General features: G+C 40.8%; 1 protein-coding gene across 7 annotated transcripts in view; it reads left to right on the top strand.

Moving 5' to 3' along the window:
• SORBS2 (sorbin and SH3 domain containing 2) overlaps positions 1-27,990 on the top strand; it is a 515,532-nt gene that overhangs the window by 286,608 nt on the left and 200,934 nt on the right. The window lies entirely within an intron of this gene.

Below are 27,990 nucleotides of genomic sequence, written 5' to 3'. Positions count from 1 at the left end.
AACCTAAATCATCCTACCGAAACCGACTATCTACCAATGTATGGAAACAGACTACTTGCTATGTAATGTAATGTAACCTGATTTATCTTCCAATGTTATTATGTCTATACACTCATTCTGTTATTAAGTCTATACCCTCAATCTGTATTCTCCAATATCATGTACCCTCCTGGAAATGTCCAGTTCTCTTCTTATGCTTTGAACCGCAAGGTACAAGCGAAATAAAAATCACTAATGTAATGTAATGTAATGTAAGATCTGGTTTTAACCTACACTGTTACTTTTGCCAGCACCTTGAAAACTCCTCTAGGTCCTTGCAGTGTTGTGTTGATGTTAATAGAAAGGAAACTATGGAGACCAAGTCAGAAGAAATAGCACTGTACTAATTTGAGGAATCCAAGATGGGTTTTTTTTCCCCAGTACACTTCTCCCTCCGGATTTGTGGGGGATAGGGGCAGAGCTGGACCGCAAATGGCGAAAGACCGTGAATATCTGGCTCTGACCTACCCCCGCTTCCCTCCCACCTTCTCGGCCTTACCTGGTGGTCTAGCGGGCTTTCGGGGCAGGAGCGATCTTCCTATGCTCCTGCCCCGTGCAGATCGCCATTAGGAAATGGCTGCTGTGAGTTCCCGTAGTCTCTCAAGACTATGACGGGAACTCCCTACAGCTATTTCCTAATGGCGATCTGCACGGGGCAGGAGCGCAAAGACGATCGCTCCTGCCCCGAAAGCCCACTAGACCACCAGGTAAGGCCGGGATGCCGGGGGGAAGACTTAAGGATGGTTTTTTTTTTTCTTTTTTCCCCCTCCCCAAAAAATCGCAAATATTGAAATCGCGATTACTGAAACCGCGAATGGGGAGGGGGAAGTGTATGCTGCTGCATCCAGACATATGGTGGTTAATTTTATAAAAGGGCACTTTTTGTATGCCCACTGCATAAACCATAAGGCAGTTTGGGGCTGGTTTTGATTGAATTTTATTGTGTGAACTGTGTTTTGATTTTGCATTCATTTATCTCCTTTTCTTATTTGAATTCTGAGCAGGGGTACACATTAGACTCTTTGGCCCGGATTCTCTAACTGGTGCTAAATTTTTAGGCGCTGTAGGCTTCCAAGGTCAGTGAAAAATGCGATTTAAACAACGTTTCAAACTGATTTTCAAGGTGCCTTCCAGTGCCTAAAAAACCTACGCCAGAATTATGCCTCCATAGGTGCTTTATGGTGCCTAATTCCACTGTGGCCTAATGCCATTTGGGTTAGGGCTACCAGACTTCCGGATTTCCACGGACATGTCCTCCCTTTCAAGGACATGTCCAGGGGTCTGGACGGCTTTTCAAAATCTGGCACGTTTTCCGGGTTTTGAAAAGCTTCCTCGAAATCACATTGGGCAGTAGGCAAGAGCAGGCAGCGGAGGCAGGACTGGGGTGGGGCTAGGGTGGGCTTGGGGGCAGGACTGGGGCATAACAGGGCAGGGATGGGTGGAATTGGAAGGGCCTGGGGGCGGGGCTAGGGGGTCCGGATTTTACTAAAGTAAAATCTGGTAACCCTAATTTGGGTTCAGTTCTCACCTCGTGAGCAACATATCAGTGACATATATTTTGCACCTGATATGACTTTTTAAGTTGTTTTTATTTGATTGTTTGAATAAACTATATTTCCTGGATCTTCAGAGATTATGTTCTTCCTTGTGCTTTTGGATCAGCCAGAAGTGGCATTAGGTGCCGTAAAGCTCCGACAGAAGTATGATTCATATCAAAAGTAGGTGCCAGAAATGTAGGCCTAGAAAACCCTGGCCTACATTCCAGTGTCTACCTTTGTCGGAGGTGCAATTCTCTAACCGTCACCGTCACATGATTGTCACACGATTGGTGGCTGGGTTTTTTTTCCAAAATTTATTGAATTTTTAAGCAATCAAGCCAAATCAACAGTGAATAAGTCATTGAGAACAATCCTACAATAAGTACACAATTCCCCAACCCACCCAGTCCCTCCCCACCCCACCCACACAACCAGGTCCCAAACCAATTAACATAGTAAACACCATATTCCAGTGTGTCACAAATCAAAGAAACTCACACAATTAACAAATGACTGCGTGCTCTAGGCGTCAAGGTTAACCAAAAAGGCTCCCAACGAGAGCAAAATGCACGCCCAGGCGTCGTGTCCAGAGAAGACAATGATAATCGTTCCATGGAAGCATGCTGCAGCAGCAGAATGCGCCAATGCGCAAGCATAGGAGAATCTGAAGAAATCCAGCAGTGCAAGATCGCTTTCTTTCCAGCAAAACAGCACGTTCTAAGAAGCTCCAAAAGCCCTTAGGAGAAGATCTTGGAAGGGACTCCATGGTAAATAATAGTGCAGGATGAAACTCAAAAGTATAGTGCCACATTTCCACAATCTATTGATGTACTTGTTTTCAAAAGTCTTGCACTCGTACACAAGTCCAAAACTGATGGCCAAGAGTTGCCGGAGAATAATAACACTTGAGACATTGATCTGATGCACACATCTTAGCCTTGTAGAGAAAAGATGGAAATCTATACAAGCTCAATAAGAAATTGTAATTCATTTCAATGAAAAGCACCTTGGAGGTCAAGTGTGCCGCTGTGTGAAGCCCTCTTTTGATCATGTGGTCTGCAACCTCACAGGACCAATCCAAGAGTAGCATACTGTAATTCCCCCAAACACTCCTGAAGATGGCGATGGTGGAACCGCAATGGGATCTGCACCTGCGCTGATAAACACAGGGCCTCGGACAGGGACTTGGTGGCTGTTTTTAAGGCGGCCACCAACAATGGTGTCAGTTAGAGAATCTGGGCCAGCAATTATAATAGGTGAGGTATTGATCTTTTGATCTCTCACCCTACGTGGTCTATAAATTTGTACAAAGCCATAGTGCAGTTTTTAGCACTGGCTGCGGTGCATTGGAGCTGTAACTGCCACGATTGGTACTAAAAACCACACTATGGTTTTTTAAAATTGGGGGGCGGGTTAATGACAAGATTTTAAAATGTAATTTGAAAAAATGTGAACAAACCAATCGTACTACTGCACCTTTGATCATTTGTTAATTTGAGTTTGGGATCTAATTTTATTTTACTTTATAAAGGCAGCCAGAACTAGCCCCATTAGCACACATACTATATGTTCTAGCACAGATTTACACCTGTTCTGCAAAAGTTGTAAATGTGTGCAGATAACACTAGCCCTCAGATTCTATATATGGTGCTGAAAACTGAGCACGGAAGCAAGATGCACATTCATCTTACTTAGCTAACCAGCCATTAACTAGCATTTAATTGATGGCAACAATTTATTGCAGTTACACTTCTCCCTCTGTATTTGTGGTTTCAGCGATCGCGGTTTTGATTATTTGCGGTTTTTAGCTTGCTGGCTCCTCCCCCCAAATTATATCAGCTTGCATAGAGAAATCGCTGATTCCAAGCGTTTACAGAGAAAATTGCTGATTCCTAGCACTTTCTTCACCGTGTTTTGCCTCTCCTTCAGGAACAGGCCAGGTCTCCCACCATGTTATTCGCAATTTCACCATATTCACGATGATTTTTACTAGAAAACAGCGAATAACATATGGAAAAGTTATTTGCGTTTTTTCTGTATACACAAGTCTGTTAATCCCCTATCACAGCGAATACGGAGGGAGAAGTATAATTGGAATTTGTGCATCCATCTGCCTGCATACTATTGTATAACTCTAAATACCCTAGTGTGCAACTCAAAAGGGGGCATAGCCAGAAGAAGGGAAGGAGTATTCTGAAAAGTTGCAGGCAGGGTTATAGAATAGCTCCATTTCTGCGCCAAAATGGCAAGGATGGGTGTTGGCATTTATACCAGGTTTCAGTTGGTGCCCAGCTATAGGTGAGGGAATTGGTATGAAGCACTGTTCTATAAATGACATTCAACTTGGAGCACTGTTTATAGAATAGCACTCTGTGATGATTTTTCTAGTGATGATTTTTCTGTGCCATTTATAGAATGCTCCCTATGGAGTCAATTGTATTAAAGGGTTCATAGAATCAGGTATCTGGATGGCACATAAAATGAGCCTATACTTTAAAGGAATGTAGGCATCTATTTTCCTTTGTAGAATAACCAAGTATGTATACAATTCACATTTAGGCATAAGCACTTGTGCCAAATGTACCAGCCATAGAGCACCAAAGTGCAGCAGGTACCTGTGAACCTTACAGTTTTCTATGTTACAAATGTAGGTCTGAGTTCTACCCATGCTTCGCCCCTGTGTATGCCCTCCTTGAAAATATGCACTATGAGCCAGATTCTATAAACGGTGCCCAGATTGGAGATGCCTAGATGAGTTCCATGCGGAACTCAAAATTGATTAATGAGCTTAGATCACATTGTAATTGACCATGCCATTAAAAACTCACAAAAAATAGAGCTCCACGTGGAACTTTTTATTTTATTAACTGAATTCTATTGTTTAACGGTTCCTCCCTTCTATTCCTTTTTACATATTACTTTAGTTCATTTGGATATCATTTACATAGATGGTGCTCTTATCTGTAAAGTTCTGTAAAGTCCTCTCCACTCCTTCCTGTCCTCAATAGTCCTCCCTACCCTCTTCTAACCCCTTCCTCTGTAATGTCGCCTAGAGCTTGTATAGGTATGTGTGACGCACAAATGGAAGAAATAAATATAATAAATAAACTTGGAGTGGCACCTACTGATGCCTAAGTCGAGGTACCTTCCAGCACCAAATGATGCCTAACTGAGAAGTGGTCACAGTTTGGGGTGGAGAATAGGTGGGATATGACTTAGATGCCTATATTAGGCACCAGAAAATTAGGCCAATACCGGCGACTAACATTATGATGCCTAAGTCATAAGAACATAAGAATAGCCTTACTGGGTCAGACCAAAGGTCCATCAAGCCCAATAATCCATTCTCACAGTGGCCAATTGAGATCACTAGTACTTGGCCAAAACCCAAAGAGTAGCAACATTTCATGCTACTGATCCAGGGCAAGCAGTGGCTTCCCCCATGTCTTTCTCAATAACAGACTATGGACTTTTCCTCTAGGAAATTGTCCAAATCCTTCTTAAAACCATCTACGCTATCTGCTCATACAATTCTCTGAGTGAAAAAATATTTTCTTCTATTGGTTTTAAAAGTATTTCCCTGTAACTTCATCAAGCGTCCCCTAGTCTTTGTAATTTTTGACGGAGTGAAAAATCAATCCACTTGTACCTGTTCTACTCCACTCAGGATTTTGTAGACTTCATTCATATCTCCCTTCAGCTGTCTCTTTTCCAAGCTAAAGAGTTCTAACCTTTTTTAGTCTTTCCTCGTACAAGAGGAGTTCCATCCCCTTTATCATCTTGGTTGCTCTTCTCTGAACCTTTTCTAGTGCCTCAATATCTTGTAGCACAGTGGTTAGAGCTACAACTTTAGCACCCTGAGGTTGTGGGTTCAAATCCCATGCTGGTCATGGAGCGATACAGAGGCATTATAACATTCTTAGTCTTGTTAACCATCCCTTTTTTAATAATTCTTAGTATGTTGTTTGTTTTTTTTGCTGAGTTAGGTGCTGGTAGGTGACTCTAAATGACACCTAGCACTTGGTTGACAACCGTGCTGAGTGGTATAAGTCAGCAGGCAAATAGTAAACAGTATTAGCGTGGGACATTGTCTGTGAAGGCAAAAGTGGTTTCATTTACGGCAGTGTCCATTTATCCCCTGATGAAAGCATCTATGGATGCCGAAACTGGGATCCTAGTTGGGAGAATTTAGGTGTGTCTTAGACCAAGTTTTAACCCTTATTAATATCATATTATAGACTTTATCAATTTTAAGTGACTTTTAATCTTTCTCTTTCTTGTTTGCATAAACTTAGGGTTACCAGATTTTCCATCTGGTAAAAGAGGATGCATGCCCCGCCCTGTTCCACCCCAGAACCGCCCTGTTCTGCCCCTGAGTCTGCCCTGTTCCACCCCCAGCCCAGCTCCATTCCGCCCTCAAATCCAACCCCACACAAACCTCGTCTCTTCAGGCTGGGGCTGGAGTGCATCTGCACATGCGTAGATGTGACATGATGACGTCACATGCCTGCGCTTGACATCATCACATTGTATCCACGCATGCACTCCAGCCCTGGCCCTGATATCACCAGATTTTCAAAACCCAGACAAAGTGCCAGATTTTGAAAATCTGTCCGGAGGACATGTCCGGGGAGATCCGGACGTCTGGTAACCCTCCATGAACCCCCTGATTCTATAAATGCCATGCAAATGTAGGTCCCCAAAATTGTGTGCTGTTCTGAGATGTGTGTGCTATTAAATTGACTAACGAGTCAATTAGCAGCAATAATTGAGTGCTAGCAATCAATTATTAGCATTAATTGACAACAATTTAGATTCATATACATCTTGCTACACACAGTTTTATAAAGATCCTCATGCAAGTTTTTTAGCGTGCAACTCAAAAGGGGGTGTGGCTATGCGAGGGGCATTCACTAAAGATGTGTGCAGTATTGGGAATTTGCACCTAATTTTTGAGCCAGGATTTACATCAGGCTGAAACTTGTCCAGCTATATCGCTTGATAGCCACCAATTTTAAGCGCTGACTGACCAAGTTTAGTGGCTAAATTGGGCTGCACAAATAGCCGATCTATCTTTGACTGCTATAATTTAGTCAACCAACACTTAAAATTGACTTAGCTGGCTAAGTTTGAACCAACCAAAAATAGACTGGATATTCAATGCTGATCACCGGAAACAGCCTAGCATTGTATATCTGAACTCAGCACCGACTGCGGGAGTTAGTCGGCCTCCCTCCCGTGGTCTCAATATCGACTTCTGTGTGTGGGATTGCCTGGGAATATCTACCTTTTGGCAGACTGGGTGCATTTGGGAAACATGTATAATCAGCACTTTACTGATGTGGTTGAAGGGTTGTACATCTCTACTTTATTTCTATGTAAAGCATGCCTTATATCAAAGCATCGTATCATGCTGCAATAGATAAAAGACCAACCCCCCGACCTTGATTCTTTGTTATAACTGTATGCATGAGCAATTGCGAATGGAGAAAATGACTGTTGAAACTGAGAAACTAAGAAATGTTTTGTTTAAGAGCCTGGAACCCTTATTTGGGACTTTTAACTATGCAAGTTCAATCTGCCTTATTAAATAATTTGGAGTTTTAAAGGGGCTGTTCCCTCCCTGGAGGGAGGGGGGAGTTGTGTGATTAGTGGGGTTAGGTTGGTCAGGAGAGGAGATGGGAGTATGGATGGCCAGGGGGTATAAATCTTAGATAAAAAAAATTGTTGTCACTCTTTTCTGTTGTTTAATTGCTGTTTACTGGACAAATCATTGCTGGGGTTTTTTGTGTCATTGCAAAGGTGTATGACTTAATAAAAGATACTTTCTACTAAAATGGACTGAAATTGGCATCCACTTAGCCTCCCCACGTAGGTTCTCTGTTCTAAGATTATTTTTTATACAAGCTTGTAAGTGTGGACCTTTTTGTCAGTGTACATTATGTTATGTACATTTTATATGCGCTCTCTGAGATCTACACAGATGCCTAAAGTTTAGATACAGTATACTGACACTAGAGCAGCTGCTTTTGCAGTTATAGGTCAACTCTTGTGAAACCACAAGCCTGGGTATTTACATTTAGGCACACACCTGGTACAGTTTTAAAAAAAACTTTTGAAGACCCACCTGTTTTTGTTTCTTTTATGGCATATCCTGTTGTTTGAAGCAGATTACTAGCATAATGATGTGAGACATTTCAACACGTTCTTTATTTTTTTTATATGTATTGTTTATGGTATGCGGTTTTCTATTTATTTTTAAGGATGTTTTTATTGTAATCTGCTTACTTTTAAGGAAAAATATAAATTAATAAATAAAAATTAAAAATAAAATGTTCAATAGCTTAATTTTAAAGAAGCCTTTTCTGCATATACACATGCTTTGCAAACAGAAATCACTATAATAAATTATCTCCACACAAAACATTGCATCATATGCAAGAGCCAGGGGTGTAGGTACCATTGAGTGAGCCCTGCAAAAAGCCCAGGGTCGCCCAGTGGTAGAGGCCACCTGCTACCCTCTGCTCACTATCCCTGCTATACAGCACCTTCCTCAAGTCCTACAGTATCTCTCCCTTCCTCTCCCCTCCACCTCCACACAGGTCCAGAATTTCTCTCTCTCTCTCTCTCTCTCTCTCTCTTCAACCCCAGCCTCTCACCGGTCATCCAAAGTCACAACGGGTAGCCAGCAGAGGGAATGAGAAAAACAGACCACTTCCAGCTGGCACATCCATCCACAGGACTTTATATCACAGGTGTCAGGGTGCAGCACAGGAAAGGCCCTGACAGGACTAGTCAGAAGCAGCCTGATTTTTCTCCTTGCCTCTGCCAACCACCTGCTGTGACTTTGGAGGACTGCCGAGGGGGAGGGAGCAGAGAGAGATGCTGACCCTGCCTGATGGAGAAGGAGAAAGAAGGGAGAGGGGGATGAAGGTGAGAAAAGAAGAGATGCTGACTGATGGCAAGAGAGAGAAATAGAGAAATGCTGGCTCCAGTATAGAAGGTGCAAGAAGAAAGGAAGAGAGAGGGAGAAACATGGACAAAGGGAGGGACACGGGAGGAGAATGGGGACAGGAGCACAGAGGGGAGATGCTATATAAGGCAGATAATGAATGTAAAGGAATAATATATGGTGGAGTTAAAGAAAGAAGAAATGTCAAAAGGACAATGAGACCCTGCAAACAGAGTTAAAGGTTATGAAAAGAACAGAAAAGTAGAAAAGAGATAGTGCATTCAAAGCAATGCTGAGACAACAAAGGTAGAAAAAGCATTTTTTCTGAATTTATTAATTGTAATATATCAGCTTTGGGAAATGTGTATCTCGGATATTTTGCATTTCAATTTTTATTACTATGACAGATTTTTTTTATATAGGCCTGGAATGTGCTTGCTTTTCGTTTCAAGTTTATTAAAATTTGATATACTGTCCTAGACTAAAAACTTTCTGAGAGGTTTACAATATAAAATCAATTAATAAGAAGGAAACATAGTGAGAGTAGAAGAAGATAGAAGATAGTACAGGAATGCCCTAAATTTGGATAAGAATAGAGTGTGTTGAAAATGCTGGGATATACATTATCTCCATCCATAACTGTAGCTTACTTCGGAACATGGAAATGTAGATAGTAGCTGAGTGCCAAAGGCATCTTGAAAAGGGCCAGAAACAAAGAAACAGATTAAGATGAAGAGGCAAAGCATTCCAGAAATCTGGACTGACAACACTGAAAGCTCTAGAATGAGTGAAATAATAGCAAAGTTGACAAAAAGAGGGAGTGTTTAACAAATTAGATTGAGCTGATCTTGATGGATTATAAGGATTCAAATATCAGGGCAGGTAAAAAGGTGAACCTGAATAATACATGCAGTGAGCAATGAGAAGCCAGTGTTCTTCTCAAAGAAGAGACATGGCATGATCATATATTTTGGAGCCAGTTAATAATTTTGTTATATATTCTGAACTAATTGATGGTGTTTTTGTTCTAATAGTTATTTCTGTGAAGTAAACAGTTACAGTAGTCTAGATTAGTAATGACTAAAGAATGAGTAAACATACAGAGAGCCTGTTTTGTGAATAAGTGGTGAATAGAAGAAATCATTTTAAGTTTATAGAAAGAACAATTGAACAATATGGAAAATATGAGAAGGTAAGAAAAAGTCAAGTCAAATGTGCCCCAAGAATTTTGAGGGTAGATTAGAATGATATTGGGAAACCTACAATCCTCATATGGTTATGGAGATAAAGGTTTAGGGAGGTAGATTAAGAAACAAGCAAGGCACAAGTTTTATCTGAATTTAGTTTTAATTTTTGTAGTAGATAAAGGGGATGGAACCTGTAATCTGCTTTTTCAGTGTGGCTTATATAATCAAAATAGTTTACATATTTTAGACGGGTATTTATTTTGTAACTTGGGCAATTAAGTGTTAAGTGACTTGTCCAGAGTCACCAGGGAATTGAACTCGCAACCTGAGGGTGCTGATGCTGCTGCTCTAATCACTAGGCAACTGTGAGAAGTTTCTGATTGAGATCATTGATAATGGATTCATCAGAATTATATAAAGTAGCAATGATCTGAATATTGTCAGCATAAACATAAGCTGTTAGTCTTACGAATTGGAGCTATAAAATACTGAGGGGTGTGGGAGCTAACAACGTGCCTTTTGGAACTCTACAGTCTAGTAAGAGTTGATCAGAGGTTTGCCAAATATGATGTAGGATCTGTTATGAAAATAATTCTGAAACCAATGGAAGGCTATCCTGGTTATGCGTAGATCTGAAAGACTTTGAAGATAATGGAGCGATCAATGAGATTTAAATCTAGTGATAAGAGAATAGAAATTTTACCTTGATCAAGATGGTGCAATATAGTTGTAATTAGACAAAGAAGAGCAGAGTTCATGCTGTATGAAAGCCAGAAGATAGTCTGATGAAGATGAAGATCAATGCTGTGTTTGTTTACTGGAACTATGAAGGGATTCATCTTCTATTCCCCACCCCCCACCCCAATTCATGGTATTATAGGGGCTCATCTTAATTTTTCCACCTGGGGCTTATTCAGTCCATTATGTCAATGGCAAATGGAAATCTGTCAGCTTTAGAGTCAGAGGTAGCATGATGCCAAAGAATAATTGTAACTATGGTAGAAATTAAAAAAGCCAAAGTAGAGTACCTCATGAAAGACTTCTGAGGAGGTAATGTCCTATTATGGATTAAGAACTGGTTGACAAATAGAAAACAGAGAGTTGGTTTAAATGGTCAATATTCTCAATAGATATTCACAGCTTATTTTGTTTATGATGTTTTTAAATAGTGGGGTTACCCAGGAGTCTTTGCTGGGACCGCTGCTATTTAACATATTAATCAACGGTTAAGAGATAGGAATAACTAGTGAGATAATAAAATTTGCTGATAACTCAAAGTTGTTAAATTGGAAGAGGATTGTGAAAAATTGCAAGAGGACCTTGTGAGACTGGAAGACAAGGTGTCAAAATGGCAGATGATGCTTAATGTGATCATGTGCAAAATGATGCATGTGAGAAAGAGGAATCTGAACTATAGCTATGTGATGTTGGGTTCTATGTTAGGAGTCACTGCCCAGGAAAAGGATCTAGGCGCCATTGTTGAGGATACGTTGAAACCCTCAGCTCAATGTAAGGTGGCTGCTAAGAAAGAAAATAGAATGTTAGGAATTATCAGGAAAGTAATGGAAAACAAAGATGAAAATGTCATAATGCTCTTGCATCACTTTTTGGTATGGCCACAACTTGAATACAGTGTGAAGTTCTGGTTGCCTTATCTCAAAAAAGATATAGCAGAATTAGAAAGGGTACAGAAAAGGGTGACAAAAATGACTTCCCTATAAGGAAATACTATAGGGATGACTTCCCTATAAGGAAAGGCTAAAGCGACTAAGGCTCTTCAACTTGGAGAAGAGACGGTTCAGGGGTGATATGATAGAGGTCGTTAAAATACTGAGTGGAGTGGAAAGGGTAGATGCAAATCGCTTTTTCACTCTTTCCAAAAATATTAGGACCAGGGGGCATGCGATGAAGCCAGTAAGTAGATTTTTTAAAAAATATTTATTTATTGAATTTTAAACAATTTCATAAGAAGTCTCTTGTTCATGAAATACAGAAAGAAAATTCCTAGGTAAACTTTTATATCCATAAATGTAACAATTAATTCTTTCTTAGACCACAAATCATGAGGAAGAGAGTCTAAATAAATGAGGAGCAAAATATCAGGAAACCATAAATCTAAGTTAAAGGCTTAACAGCAAAAAATTGATCCCATCTTTACTAAATAACTATGTTATAATTTCACTAAACTTTCCCAGTTGCCATTTTCTTCATGTCAAGGAATGCACGGAGTTTTTCAGGCATTAAAAAAAACATATTTCAAACCTGAATATTTAATTAGGCATTTACAAGGAAATGCCAAAAAATGTTGCTCCAGTGGTCAGTGTTTCTGCTCTCATTGCTAAGAACAATTTCCTCCTCTTCTGCATGTTCCTCGAGGCGTCAGGGAAAATCCACACTTTTTTTCCAGAAACATCACATGAGGCTTATGAAAATATAATTTCAAAATCGCATTTAAGTCTTGTTCAAAGACTAAGGGCTCCTTTTACAAAGCCGCGCTAGTGGTTTTAATGCATGCACCGGATTAGCGCACGCTAAAGGAGGCAGTAGCGGCTAGCGCATGCAGAAATTTAGCATGCGCTATTCTGCGCGTTAAGGACCTAGCACGGCTTTGTAAAAGGAGCCCTAAGGAAACAATTAATGTCGCTCTTTCTATTTCTGACAATAGTGTAGTTTCTAATAATTCCATGACATTTAAGGGATCTACCATTTTACGAGATTCTTCACCTGTGATCAAATTTGGTTGTTTCTTAGTAGGTAAATAGTAAATCTGATTCAAAGGAGGTATATATTCAGGTGAATATTTCAAGATTTCTATCAGGTATATTTTTAACATTTCATAAGAGATTTTGGAAAATTTAATAACCGTATATTTAACCTTTTATTATAATTTTCCAAATTCTCTATCTTTCTATTCAAAAGAAATTTATCTTTCAAGATCCCATTAGTCACTTCTTGTAACTTCACTACTTTCTCATTAACTTTTGTAAACTCTAATGCAAATTCTTCCTTAGTAGAAGCCAAGGATTTCTCCATAGCGCCCACAGTACTCACAAATTTGGTCAATTCCTGGGAAGATCCAGCAACTGTTAGGTTCAGCCTCTCGATAGCCTCCCATATGCTATCACGAGTCACCGCCGTGGGCTTTTTCTTCCCTGGTTTGGTCAAATGACCAGCTCCCAGGGCTATCTGCTCCTTGTAGCTTCATTGAACTCAGCCTCTTCAAACGGGGTTCCCCTGACATCAATTCCAAGAAGGGGCCACCTGACTGAACCAGAGACGAAGCAGAATGCGTGGAGGAATAGTTTCCAGAGATGAGAGGGAAACCTCCAGTCTTAAGTCGCCAGTACCAGCTTTTCCCACCAAAAAAGCTTGGGAAATCCTCCGGGTATCAAGGGACCAGCGGTAGGGGTTACGAACTGCAATATACTTTGATGAATTGGAATCAACGTCCTCCCCGCAGAAGGCTTCAGGTGAACTGTTCCCTTTCACTTAGAATGAGTTCTTAACGCTGTCACCTAAGCTGCCGCCATCTTGACTCTCTCCCGCCACCTTATATATCCACTAAGTAGATTTTAAACAAACCGGAGAAAATACTTCTTCACACAACGTATAATTAAACTCTGGAATTTGTTGCTGGAGAATGTGGTGAAATCAGTTATCTTAGCAAGGTTTAAAAAAAAGGCTTGGATAATTTCCTAAAAGAGAAATCCATAGGCCATTATTGAAATGGTTTGGAGAAATCCACTGCTTATTGCTAGGATAATCAGCATAAAATCTGTTTTACTCTTTGGGATCTTGCCAGGTACTTGGGATCTGGATTGGCCACTGTTGGAAACAGAACACTGGGCTTGATGGACCTTTGGTCTGTCCCAGTATAGCAGTTCTTATGAGTACAGTTTAGATTAGAGCATTTTAGGATTGTGAAATGAAATGTCAACCAACTGATAAGACATTCCAGAAGAGCTTTAAATTAGATTCAGATAACTTTACTGACATAATAATTTTACAATTTGTCTGCCTCCAATGTCTGTCAGGATGCACTCCCACACAATAGACACAGGTGATGAAATTATTTCTCATTCTTTGAACCAGCTGGGTTGGAAATACTGCACAGGTTTTACTCATCATCTGATTATTTATTTACAGAGAAATGCCTTACAATGGATGACAGTGTTATCTAGTAAGCCAATTAAGAGCTGGACTATATTGGTAGCTGTTAGGTTTGGCAAGATACCGATGACTCCATGAAAAACATACCTCTGGGGTGGTACCATAAGGCAGGCTACTTGCAAAGAATTTTCTACCTAAGACCTGGACTCTGTTATCTGCTTTGCCCTTCCACCCCAGATTAGCCTTGCCTTAGGAAGAAAACACAGTTTCAATTTCAGACAGTAAGCATTGTCCCAGTTTAGTGGAAGCTGTTGGCAAGGGAAAGGGATTGGGGCTTATAGACTGCCTTTATTGTAGTTATACAACCACACTCAAAGCAGTTTACATACAGGTACTTCAAGCATTTTCCCTGTCTGTCCTGATGGAGGATTAAGCGATTTGCCCAGGGTCACAGGGAGCAGTGTGGGGTTTGAACCCATAACCTCAGTGGGCTGAAGCTGTGGCTCTAACCGCAGCACCACACTTTCCTCCAGGGTGAGACAAAAAAAGAACTTTCAAGATTTTTTTTCAGCAATAAATTCAGATGGTTCCCCAGTTTTACTGCGGTATTTGTGCTCTGTCCTAATACCATATAGGTGAGCTCAGCAACCAGGTGGCAGGGAGGTATAGCCTAGTGGTTAGTGCTGCAGCCTGAGAACATAGAGACCTGGGCTCAAATCTCATTGTAACTCCTTGTGAGCCTGGGTAAGCCACATACATCCAGGTACAAAACAAGCAACCACTACTGCTTTGATTGTAACCACAGAAAAGTGGTATATTACAACCTATCCCTTAAAAAAATGTAATTCTATAAATGGTGAAAATAGATCTCTTGCCTATTTCAAAGCCAGTCTGAAAAGTTCTCTATTGAAAGATGCCTTCAAACTTTAATGCTTAAATAATTGACATCTATGCCTTTTCCCTTTTTTCTTTGAATGCTTCATAATTAGTTCTCCCCTCCCTCATGTACTTACCTTCTTTGTTTTGGTTTTTTTTTCCTATAATTGATGTAGTTCTTCCCCTTTTTCCTTTTGTAATCCATTAAGTTTGTCTGATCTATTGGGGGATTATATTTAGTATGTCAGTGTGTCTAATTTTAATTATCCCCTATTTTTAATGACTTTGTGTATCACTTAGAATTTTGATAAGCGATTTTAAATAAATTTGGAAACTTGGATTGTAGGTCATCTTCCCTGTACTCTAGACTAGAGCACAGCGATTTGAAAAAAAAAAATACTTAACTAATCATAATGATAAACATGACAGAGTCAGATTTTTTTTTTCATATTTCTGCATCAGAATGGAGCACAAGACAGCTAATCATAATGCAGTGCAAGTTCATTAGTAACATGCAGAAATTGAGAACATTGTATAGGAGTTTGCCAGCTCATGCATTTATGCAGTCTTAAATGTACTTGCACTTGTCAAAAGCACTTCGACAATAAAGGTTCTATTCTGGTTGCATCAGCATAGAAGGTAGATAGCAAATAAATATGCCAACAACACATGTGCACATTATCACATGCATCAAGCATCTCTCAGCAGTTATAGTTTATGGTTTATTAATTATGCTACCTTTCCTGAAATACATAACAAAGTGGTTTACAGACTGAACAAAACAGAACGAAACACCATCCAAGTCAAAGGAACGCAATCCAAGTTGACAGGAAAGAGAAAAATATAAAAAGAGACCATTAGTATCGAAGCATTACAAAACTAGAAAAGAGATACATAAGGCATGTTGCTGATATAACTAGAGATTTGATCTCTCTCCCATTCCCCTGGTGTGCGAATTGATTTGATATCTTTGGAGATGTAACAAGAGAGTCGGGCAGCATCACAAGCAGTCAGAGAGGAACAGATATTGCATGTGGCAGAAATAGAAAAGGTGACCAACTGTCTGTCAGACACCCTGTGAGCTGCTATGATAAGTACCCTTTTGCTCACTAAATATACATCCAGAGAAACAGAGACACTGAAGGTACATACTCATAAGGACTGCAGGCTCCATCTAGACTGCTCATACCTGATGCAATATGGCACCCTACCCAGTCTTGCACAGCCAGTGCCATACCAAAGGCTGTGCAAGCGGTACCTCGGTACAGGGCATACATAGGAAGAAGGGCAAAAATTGTTCCCTGCACACTGTTTTCTCTCATTGGTGGTGGCAATGGAGGTAGCATGCCAGCGAGGGAATTTCACAGAGTGCAACTGTACCTTGGAATGTTTCTGTTCACAGCCAGTGATCCTCCTATCCCATTCCGTTCTTTCTTGAATTAGGGGATTGTTTTGACCCCTACCAGAGAGAAGGCTGCTCTGTTTGTGTATCACCTTTTCTGTGAAGAAATATTCCCTTAGTTCACTGATGATGAATCTATCCAGTTTGAGCCATGCATCACGTCTTCTTTCTTCAAAATAAACTTCTTGTGCATCATTCATACCTTTGAGCCATTTTGAAGTATATAACAAGAGCAAATGAAAACCAAGAATGGCCCATACAGCCTCCCTAGCAAGGCATATACAGTATAATTATAATTCAGGCTCAGTATAGGTTACCTTCTTGACATTCTGTTTAGGATTATAATTTTTGTTCTCTGCAAATTACCTCCAAGCTATTCTGTTTATAACTACTGCTTTGTGCAGATTGAATGATTTATTATGTTTATATTCCTTCTAGAGTGTTTGAGGTTTGTGCAAATGAGGACAAAGATGGGGCAGGGACAGGTACAGAACTCATGGGGACAGGACAGGGATGGAGATAGATCCTGCGGAGATGGGAGACAAATTTGTCCCTGTGTCATTCTCTAATGCCATCTACAATTAGGCAGGTCACAATAAAAACAGTCATAATATCATCACCTAAAACACATACACACCAAACAAAACATTGTTCTTAATCAGAAGTAACATCAAGGAGAAATAGATTGGCCCTATGGATGGGGCCTTAGGTGCCTGGGACAATCAGGCCCTAGGCCTCTTCCCTTTTGTATCCCACAATGCACTGGGAAGGAGCAGGTCCGCCATTCAGATGAAGGCGGGCCTGCTGGACAGACGGAGGGAGGACCCGGCCGGCCAGCCGGCCATCAAAAAAAGGTTAGAGGGGGCTCCGGAGGGGTTGGGGGACCAGGGGTGGGGTTCGGGTAGAGTTAATGGAGTACTGGTGGGGGTGGGAAGGTCAGGGTCAGGGTCATGGTGGAGGGGGGTCTGAGGGGTGAGCTGGGCGGTCCGGCGGGGGGTGGAGGGTGTCCAGCAGGAGGGACTGGGCATCCCTCCTGCCGGTGAAGAGCATGCCAGTTCAGGGGGGTTCCCGGCAGGAGAGATTGGGCATCTCTCCTACCATGATCATTACAGATGCAGGAGGAAGGGTTGCCTGGGCCACTGAGTTGATCATGGCAGCCGCAATCAGCTCAATGGCGCGATCCAGAACTTATGCCTGTTTTGACTTCGTCTAAGTCAAAACGTATAAGTTCCGACTGGCATCCTGTCAAACTTTTTTAGTTATGGCTGCTGTTTGACTAAGTCTAGGTCAGCCAACATCCCACCCACCTCCTGCCCTATCCACTCCTCCAAAAATACCCCTTTTCACTGTGGGCGCACAGAGGCAATGAAGAAGCCTAAACTGGTTTTAGATATGTCTAAAAACAGTTTTGATTATGGGTACTTGGATGACCTGTCTTTTTGATCGTCCAAGTACCGACTTAGGCCGTTTTTCGTACCTTTTTTTTTTATAATTATTATGAGCCCTATAATGTATATACTGACATGTCCATGTTTGCATTTTCTGATATCAAAGAATGTACTAGTTGATTTAACTTTAATACCTCTGAAAATTCTATAGCATAGATGGCTTGGTGGACAGTGACTTACCTGTCTTGCTGGCTACCCTGGATGGTGCACCCCTCCACCATCCAGGCAGTAGAGGGGTGCATGGAGTGGTCACAGGGCCATAATTTGCATGCACATGTCCTCTGGCTCTGCCAGTCCCCCACTTTGGAACAGGAAATTGACATCAGAGAGGGTGGGGGCCGGTAGAGCTGACGGACGTGCAAATGTGGATCACACCCTTGTGACTACTCCATGCACTCCCCAACTCCTTATACCAAGGGCAGACTGCCTCCACTGCCCCACCCTTGCTGTGCTAGAGTTGATGGATAAGTATTAGAATTTTAAACTGTATTTTACTAGCCAATGCATCTGATTCAGAATTGGTTTCACATGAACAAATCTGGAGATACCTGAAACTATTCTTGCTGCTGAATTTTGAACAATTTGCAAAGCTTGACATTTCACAGTGGAAATACCCAAATACAAAGCATTACAGTAGTCTATTTTTGTTAATACCAGACTGCACAACAATCCATAAATTCTAAGGCGAGAACATTGGTTTCAATGTTCCTCGGTAGGTGAAGCAGAAAGAGCAGTGACCATGTAACATGAGCAATTTTAATAGGACATCTCCTTCAAAACATCAAAGTCACAGGTGGAGAAACAGCCATTTTCAAAACTGCCAGGTATCCAATTTTTTTTTTTAATTGCCTACTTAGACTTTTTGGCCTCCAGGATGTCCAACCTTAGGATGGCTAACTGTTTGCCATTTTTGACCACAAAACATCCAATTTCAAAACATCCAAATCCAGACCATTTGGACTTGGAGGGGCCAGCATTGTACTAGACTGGCCACGCAGACATACCAACAGAGCAGTGGGGTACCTTAGAAGGCACTGCTATGAACTTCACATAAAGGGTGTCAGAAGTACACCTCAACATAACCCCCATCTAATGTATAGTGAGCCCTCCCAAACTCCCTCAAAACCTACTATACTCACCTGTCTATCACCCCAATAGCCCTTATGGCTGAGTGGCACCTTTATGGCAGTATAGTAGGATTTTGGTGGGGTCACACTTTCCACCTTAAATGTAGTAGTTAGAATGGCTTATGGGCCTGGGTTCTCCTTTCTTTGTCTCACTAGCTCACTCACCAGGTTACATAAGACACATGTGTGATGCTCTACTAGGATTTCCTATACTAGGTGCTGCTGTTCTAGAAACAGGTATGTACTGTCTGACTTTTGGAGGTGGGAGGGGTTAGTGACCACTGGGGGAATGTAGGAGGTCATAACTTAATCCCTCCAGTGGTCATCTGGTCAGTTTAGATACTTTTTTGGCACTTAGATGCTTTTAAACATGATGGCAGATAAAGGCCAAATGGCCCATCCAGTCTGCCCACCCACAGTAACCATTATCTCTTCCTCTCCATTACCACAAGAGGTCCAAGTCTAAGCAAGCCCAAAGTCCACCCAGAACACACCTCCAACATGCCGCCTTTAGCTTTAGGCGCACAGCGGCTAGGATGCCTTGCAAGATGTCCAGAAAAATGGTTTTGAAAATTGGCACTTGGATAGCCTGGCAATTAGGATATCCAAGAACTGATTTATGCTATTTTTTGGACATCTTAATGTTTTGAAAATGCCCCTAATGGTCTATTTTATCTATCAATTTCACATCCAATATAGCTCACAGACTTTAATCTATTTCTTCACAAAGAAGCGGTAGCAACTGAGATGGTAATAGGCAACATCATATTGTCCTGCCTCCCCATCACCATAACTTCATGATTTTCCAGATTCAAAGCCAGCTTATTCTCTCTCATCCATTTATTCTGTCCAGATTCCCAGTTTCTCCGCAATTTCTTCAGGACAGCTTGGGACAAGTATGTTGTATCTCTAAGGGTGAGGAGGGAATAGTAGATGACATGGTTAGGCAGACTAGATAGATAAAGATCATATGGCCTATCTTCATTTTTCTATATTTCTTCCCCTGATCCAGCAACTGGGAAAAAAACTGAATGTCATCTCTATAAACCTACAGGCAACTTCTAATCTCTTGTAGAACCTACTCCAAATGGGCTAAATAGATATTAAAAGCAATGCAGACAGGGCCGAACCTTGTAGAACCCTCACCAATCCTAAACTGCATAGACCACTCACTTAAATATGCCTCAAACCAATCATTCACATGATCTTGCGCCCCCATAGCATACAGTCTTCTCATCACGATCTCAATATCTATCCAGTCCACATTTCATCAAAGAGATATTCAACATCACAAAACAGTAGCTGATATTTCTATCCATTTCATCTTATCTTCTGTTGAAATCTTGAGTGGGTCCACAGTATGCTTTGCTAAATCCATATTTGTAAAAATCTAGCCCCTGTTGTACATAGATTTTCTAATCCATCTTTCCAAATTAACCCACAGTCCTTCTTCTTTACCCCATAAATCCTGTAATTCTGTCACTGTAATATTACCATTTTTTTGTCTCTATTACTTCTTTTGGGAGTCCATTCATTGTATCTACTACCCTTTCAGTGAAATAATATTTCCTGAGAAAGGTAACATTCATTTTATGAAAAAATTGCACGGGATAGACACAGGGGATGCCTAGATAGAAAGAGGATGGAAACACAACATGGCTGTTGAGGTGTTATCTTGGGCAGATGCTGGACAGACTTCTACGGTCTGTGTCCTGCAAATGGCAAAAGACTGTAAGAAGATTAGCCAGATCCAGCATGGAGGAACTAAGACCTGTGTCCCACAAATGGCAAAAGACGAAAAGAAAATGTAGAAACTCCAGCATTGGGGGGAACTGAGGCCAATGCGAGACAGACTTCTACAGTCTTTGTCCCGCAAATGGCAAAAGACAGGTGAAGCTTTGGCAACTCCAATGTTGTAGTAGATCATTTTATCGTCACATGCTGTGAGTGAGGGTGCTTTGAAGCTCAGGAGGGAGGGGAAGACATCATGACTGGTAAGTTGAATACTGTCAATAATACCTAGAGTCTTGGTTATAACCACATATCATTCCCTTCATGCTTGGCTGCCTATATGGCTAGCATGGTGGAGAATTGATATCCAGCATTTAAGCATGGATGACTGGGGCCTCCGCAGAGTGGCAGACATGGCTGTGGTCACCTTGTTGGAGAGACTGAATGGACTGTTCGTGTCTTTATCTGCCATCATTTATTGTGTTACCCAATCCCTGTCCTGTTTTAACACAAAATCCACAGTGAAAGTTTCAGGAGAAACCCCAGCATCCTCTTTCCCCAAAGTCTGAGTCATATTGAATGTTATGTTATACTATCTGAGTTTTAATTTCCACTGTATCCCCTTTTGGATTTAATGTGGATTGCAAATTTTTAAAAAAAAAGTTGTGTTGAACATCATATGGTAATAGAAACAATATCATAGCTGTCATCTTCAAACTGATTCTAACATATTTATAAAAAAGATAAATGTTTGTCACAAAGATGAGTTTTCAGCCCTATTCTAAAGAACCCACAATTCAGCAATCTCAATGCATTTGATAAACAATTCCATTCTACCGTAGCTATACGAGGGGGTGCTGAAAAGTTCTCAGCCCAACAAACCAACTTCCTAAATTCTGAGCATCACAGGCAGCAGAACACTTTTTCTTTTTTTTTTTTTTTGGGGGGGGGAGGAGGGAGGCCCAAAGGCCCCTAGCCCCAGCAGGATGCTGTGGCACAGCCTTTCTCTCCAGATCCTGACTCCCCCACCTACTTTCCCCAGTCACTGTAATTATAAATCTTCTGGCAGCCGCTGCACAGTATCAACGAGAAAGCCTGCCCCAGAAGTTCAAAAGCTGCCAAAAAGTCCGACAGAATGTGGAACCACAGGAATTGAGCAAAAGGTGAAAGCAGTGGGAATGGACAATAAGCAATCCACCAGAGCCAGCAGGATAAAAACAGTGATGTTTATTTCAGTCCAAGATGTAATATAGCGAAGACCTGACACAGTACTGTGTTTCGGTGAACCAATTCGCCTGCATCAGGGGTCACACTATGGACCGGGATAGCATATGAAGCTTTAAGTGCAGCTGTAGTAGATAGATCACCAAGAGGATCATTGTCATATGATACCAGAGGATGGCCACAAACATTACCCAGAGATAGGCTGGATAAGGGTGATAATGTGAATCTGCAATGAGGTGCTTGGGTAATGTTTGTGGCGATCTTCTGTCTGCTTATGACAATGATCCTCTTGGTGATCTATCTACTACAGCTGTACTTAAAGATTCATATGCTACCCTGGTCTATAGTGTGACCGCTGATGCAGGTGAATTGTGTCGGGTCTTCGCTATATTACTTGGACTGAAATAAACATCACTGCTTTTATCCTGCTGGCTCTGGTGGATTGCTTATTGTCTATTCCCACTGCTTTCTCCTTCTGCCCCCTGAAGTCTTCATTCTGCAGCAACACTGCGCATCAGCTGCCTGAAGATTTAAAATTACAGCGAGGAGGTGAGTGGGGGAGTAGAGCCATAAGTGACTGCCAATTTTGGGGGAGGCCATAGCCTCTGTGGCCTTCCCCATTCCGATGGGCATTATTTTGCCACTGTAGCTGAAAAGAGGGTTATCTTATTTTGTTAAGAGCCAATTTGCAGAAACAAAATTCTTTGTTTTGACATTGGTTCAGATTATTGATTGAACCATATCCACATCATTCCCTTCATATCCACATCATTCCCTTAGAACTTTACAGCACACCCTCCTATATTAAATTACACTTCAAAGATTCTTTTAAATATAATGTTATTATTAGAAGTATAGTAGAGAGGCAAATTTCTCTGTGAGCACTATCCATTATACAGTGAAAATTTGAGCAAGATACACATATGCATACAAATGCATGAGCCAAAAGAAACCTCATGGCCAGAAGACTTTCCTCTTTTGTAACAAAGGGAGGTAAATAATAAGCTCTTAATATGAGTAGATATGATTGTTCAGGAGTATTAAGAAATTCCATAAAATACTTCTTGAAAATCAATTTTGTCTAAATTTTCAACTCTCAGGTGACTAACCACTTTATCCTCCATTAAACATTGCTCCTTAGATTACGGGAGTTGTTCCTTGATCTAAGTCATTCTGTTTTACACCAATATTTATTTATTTAGGTTTAGCTCACACCTTTTTTTTTTTTTCCAGTGTCACAAATAGCTTTAAAGGGAATTTATTTATCAATTAGAATTCAAAGACAAGTACCAACAACAGTGCTCAAATATTGCTACTATGCCATTCAAACCAAAGCATAGACATACTCCCTTGGTAACTGGAAGCCTGCTTTTATCTTCTGAAAACTAAGCAAGCTTGCCTTCTGTATTATCTGCATATCCCATCGCAGGCAAATTTCATGAGTCAGCACTGCACTGAGTCTTGCTACCATGAATAGTCATTCCAGTTATTCAATCATGAATTGCTGCTTAAGAATGAGATGGTGCTTTAAGATAAGTAACCTTTTGACCAGCAATTGCTTAAAGCATAATCTATATATTTAATAACTAAAAAAGGAGAAAAAGCAAAGAAATGTATTAAATATTGAAAGTACAAATAATAGTAAGTAAGCTTAATGAAAATAGGAAGAGAGGTGGTATAGGGACCTATAAGGACTGCTACCATCCTGAGTATTATTCACCAGGATGGCATACTGGCGTACCTTAACCTCTCAGGGATGAAGACATTGATATACTAAAAGAAAGGTTGTAAGAATTATAGGTCATTAGAATTGTATTAATATAGTCTTTTTCTTAGCACAAGGAAGAAATTAGTCTTTTTACATTTAGGTAGACAAGGAAGTGAGATATGCCAAAAGAAAATTTAGAAGGGCCTCTTATGGTATATGATGAAGTTTTTCATGAGAAGGACAAAGGAGAGGAGATAGGTACAAAAAGGAGCTGTTTTGTGGTTCTTTGAGAGAAAGGGGACTAGAAACAGTGAGTTCATTTCCAATGATTACAAAAAGATTTCCAGGAACAAGTCTGACTGGCCATAATACGGGGAAAGGAAGGATATCCTAACCCTTGTGTAAATTAGTGATTCAAAAATATAGCTGTGACAGGGGCTAACTCAAAGATTCAAAATTTGCAGTAAACAGGTTCAGCTGAACACTATTTATAAACCACCACTTTTACAAAGCCTCGGTAACATTTTCTACTGCGGCCCGGAGCACTAAATGCTCCAATGCTGCTCCGATGCTCATAGAATTTCTATGAGCGTCGGAGCAGCTTTGGAGCATTTAGCACCCTGGGCCACAATAGAAACCTCTACTGTGACTTAGTAAAAGAGGGCCAAAGTTTTTAAAATTTAAACCTTCCAGTTAAATAAAAAAAGACACAATAACAAATAAAGAAAAATGGCAGCAAAATAGAATACTTAATCATAACTCACATCAAGGGCCAAAGACAGTGGCGTACGTAATATATTTGACACCCAGGATCAATCGTTTGTTAACACACCCCTCCTCTATATGAAAAAATTATTTTTAGTAATAATCCAGAACTCACACAACAAGGGTGTAACTAGGAAAAAGCAGCATCTTAAACACTGCAATGAGCTCTAGAACATCAATGCACTCACTGTAAAACTAAACAAGCCAGAGTAGTACAGATTGATCCTGCACTGTCAACACAAGACCATCAGACACATATTCAAAAAAGATAGATGTCAAAAAGAAAGCATAAACTGCCACATGGACGTCTTACTATTTATTTATTTAAAAATTTATATACCGCATAATAACTATGCGGTTTACAAAATCACACGCATACATAATTCACAAATGCTAAACATGTTTCAACAAGACAAACACAGGAAGACATTAACAAACGGCATCATTATCAAAATCTTCTTTAAATTCATCCTACAAGATGTAATCACAAGATCCCATAAAATCATGTACAGGACAGGAAGGCATTAACAGAGAATATCATTAGCACAAAGAAGGCATTGACAAATAATTGCGTTTTCAACGTTTTCTTAAAGTTCACTCTCCCATCACAGAATCGCAGAATACCAGGCAGCGCATTCCAGAGCTTGGCACCAGCCACAGACAGCATTGTTGCCCCGATCGTAACTAACATCTTACCCTCCAAACTCAGTTTCATATTATTTTCAGATCTCAAACATTTTCTGGGTTGATAGATTTAAAAAAAAAAAACCCTTTAGTAGCATTGGAGAAACGTGATATAAAATTTGCTGTATGATTGAAAGAATCTTAAACTGTACTCTCTGCTGCATCGGTAACCAATGTAATTGTTTCAACACTGGGGTTATATGGACGTCTTTCTGGTTGTTTTGTCTCCAGTGCATCTAAATCTTAACGGGGAAGGGGGGGTGGGTTAGAGATGTGTTTTGAGTGGGATTAGGGCAGGCTTAGCACTTGGATGTTCAGCAAGGATAATCAAACCTGTAACAAAATGTCCAGGTTTTTTTTTATATATATATTTGGAGCAAGACCTGTTTTAAAAGAGTCTAAATACTAAAAAAGGTGCCCAAACTGACAAGATGACCACTGAAGGGTTTAAGGCTTGACCCACCCCTCCCCCTTTCTCCCCCAGTGGTCACCGACCCCTTCCCACATTTTCATCTTTGTTTTCCATTCCTTTTCTGATAATTCCTAACATTCTATTTGCTTTCTTAACTGCTGCTGCACATAGAGCTAAGGGTTTCAAAGTATTCTCAACAATGACACCTAAATCCTTTTCCTGGACAGTGACTCCTAATATAGAACCCAACATCATATAGCTATAGTTCGGGTTCCTCTCTCCCACTTGCATCACTTTGCACTTGCTCACATTAAACATCATCTGCCATTATGACACCCAATCTTGGGAAAATCTACTGCTTATTTTTAAGATAACCAACATAAAATCTGTTTTTACTCTTTCGGGATCTTTCCAAATACTTGTGACCTGGATTGGCCACTGTTGGAATACTACTTTTGGCGCTCTTTTTCAGAAAACAGACACTGAAACATTTTGGTAGAAACACTGTCAAGCTAAACAAGTCTTTTGTTGTCCCCTGATGAAGTCGGCCTAGTCGCCGAAACACGGATCCTTGTGGGAACTTTACTTGTACTATATGTGAAGGACATTTTTTTTTAATTTTGGACACTTGTTGACATCAATAAAGCATATGTAACTTAAGGTTGGTTCAAGCCATCTCCTGTGCCTCTTTTGTGTTGTTCTAGAATATTAGGTTTGACAGATCTTCAATCTGCCCCACTATGGCAATGCTTATGTTCTTATGTAACTTTATCTGGATAGTTATCCAGGGGCTGAATATTGCTGCTAACCAGGTAACTCTCATCTCCACACATGTACCACAGTGGTGCTGTCTGAATAGTGCCGAGGTGATTTGTAAGGATATTCAGTGGCACTATCCATAAAGTATTGCTGAATATTCTGGTCGGTGTCACTTATCTGTATCACAGGTACTGATAACTGGAAAATTGCTGTTGAATATTGACTCACCTCTGCTTTGGCTGGGTGTCTGTTTGAAAGCTTGAAGAAGTAAGAACTATATATTATGTACATTTATAAAGCATTGTGTATACCTGTTAGTGCTATACAAATGAGGATGCTAATCATAAATGACCAGGAAAAATCAAATCGCAGAATGAAGAGCCTTGCACAAAAGCACTAGGCCATTGGCTTTTCTGTAATTAGGAGGCTCTTAACACAAAGCAGTGTTTGATTATGGGTTGCCTAATATATGGGCCAGAATGCAGAAAGGGCACCATTGTGTTAAACAACCACCATCTGTAACTATAAACGCTCCATACAATTGTTCCGTTTCTGCACAAGCTCACAGAGCCTCTCCAGTACCAATTCCATTCTTCTTGCTCAACTACTATCAGTCTGATTGTTCATTGAAATTTAATAACCAAGTCTCACCATTTAATTGCAGTCAGAGAAATAAGACTGGAGAATCACTAACTGGCATGATCTAATTGAGGGCTTGCTGAACTAATTACAATAAATTAAGAGAAAGAATATTTTTAACACCCCACTTGGCTGAATATTTATCATGGAACTAAGCATAGTTGTGTTGCATGTTATAATATTTTCAGCAACCACAGAACATTAAAGATATCAATGTTCTTATTTGAGGATGGAGAAGATTTAATGTTAAAAACTGTATTATTGGATTGTAGTAATAGAGCATACTGTTATAACTTTGATGAGCTTTAAAATACAGCTATTATATTGCATGTATATTTTACTTGTCATTTTATTCATTTAGGGCTCCTTTTACGAAGCTGCGTTAGCGGTTTTAGCGCACGCAGCTTTTTAGCGTGCGATAAACCCGTGCTATGCGGCTAGAACTAACACCAGCTCAATGCTGGCGTTAACATCTAGCACGGCCGGCAGTTTAGCGTGCGCTATTATGCGCGTTAAACCGCTACTGTAGCTTCGTAAAAGGAGCCCTTAGTGTGTCCCAGCAGTGGCATAGCGAGGGTAGGAGATGCCCAGGGTGGTGGTGCGCCCTTCTGTCCGCTCCGCTCCTTCTGCGCCAATCCCCTTGCGCCCTCCTCTCTGCCCCCCACTTCTTGTGCACCAACCCCCCTCCTTCTGCACCTCACTTGCACCCTCCCTTCCTACACCTGTACCTCTTAAAATCTTCACGAATGTCAGCAGCATTTCCAGCCTGCTGATCACGCTGGTTTTCCCTCTGATGACACTTCCTGGTCCTGCGACCCAGAAGTGATTTTAGAGGGAGCTAGGCCAACATGAGCAACAGACTAGAGTAGTTGCTCACGCTGGTGAAGATTTTAAAGAGGTATGGGGGCAGGGAAGGGAGGGTGTGAGCATGGCGTGGGCGGAGAGGTGTAGGCGCCCTCACGGAGATAGCACCTGGGGCAGTCACCCCATCCCCCCTGCCCCATTACTATGCCACTGTATCCCAGGATGGGAAGATAAACATGTAGGAGTCAGGATTCAAAGGAGTTAACCAGGCAGAAGAAGATCCTGCCTGTTTAAAGCCCGCTGACCTGGCTAACTGGGTAGTGCTGCTAAATATTACTGTTAATCTGTCATTCTCTAACTGGCCAGAAGTCGTGCGGTCCAGAGGAAGAGCTTGGGTGGAGCCATTACTTAACTGGCTAGCAGTGCTATTCAGTCCACTAATCCCCGAATACTAAATATGGTGCTATAAGTTGCACTTTCAACTTCATTGATTAACAAGCCAATTAACATTGATAATTGGGTCCTAACAATCCAGTATTGGTGCTATTTGGATTTAATTGAAAGTTAGGAATATAAATTTAGGCA

The sequence above is a fragment of the Geotrypetes seraphini genome, chromosome 1, assembly GCF_902459505.1.
Source record: "Geotrypetes seraphini chromosome 1, aGeoSer1.1, whole genome shotgun sequence".
NCBI lineage: Eukaryota > Metazoa > Chordata > Amphibia > Gymnophiona > Dermophiidae > Geotrypetes > Geotrypetes seraphini.
Note: the sequence above shows the minus strand (reverse complement) of the source record. Positions and strands in the feature narration are given on the sequence as shown.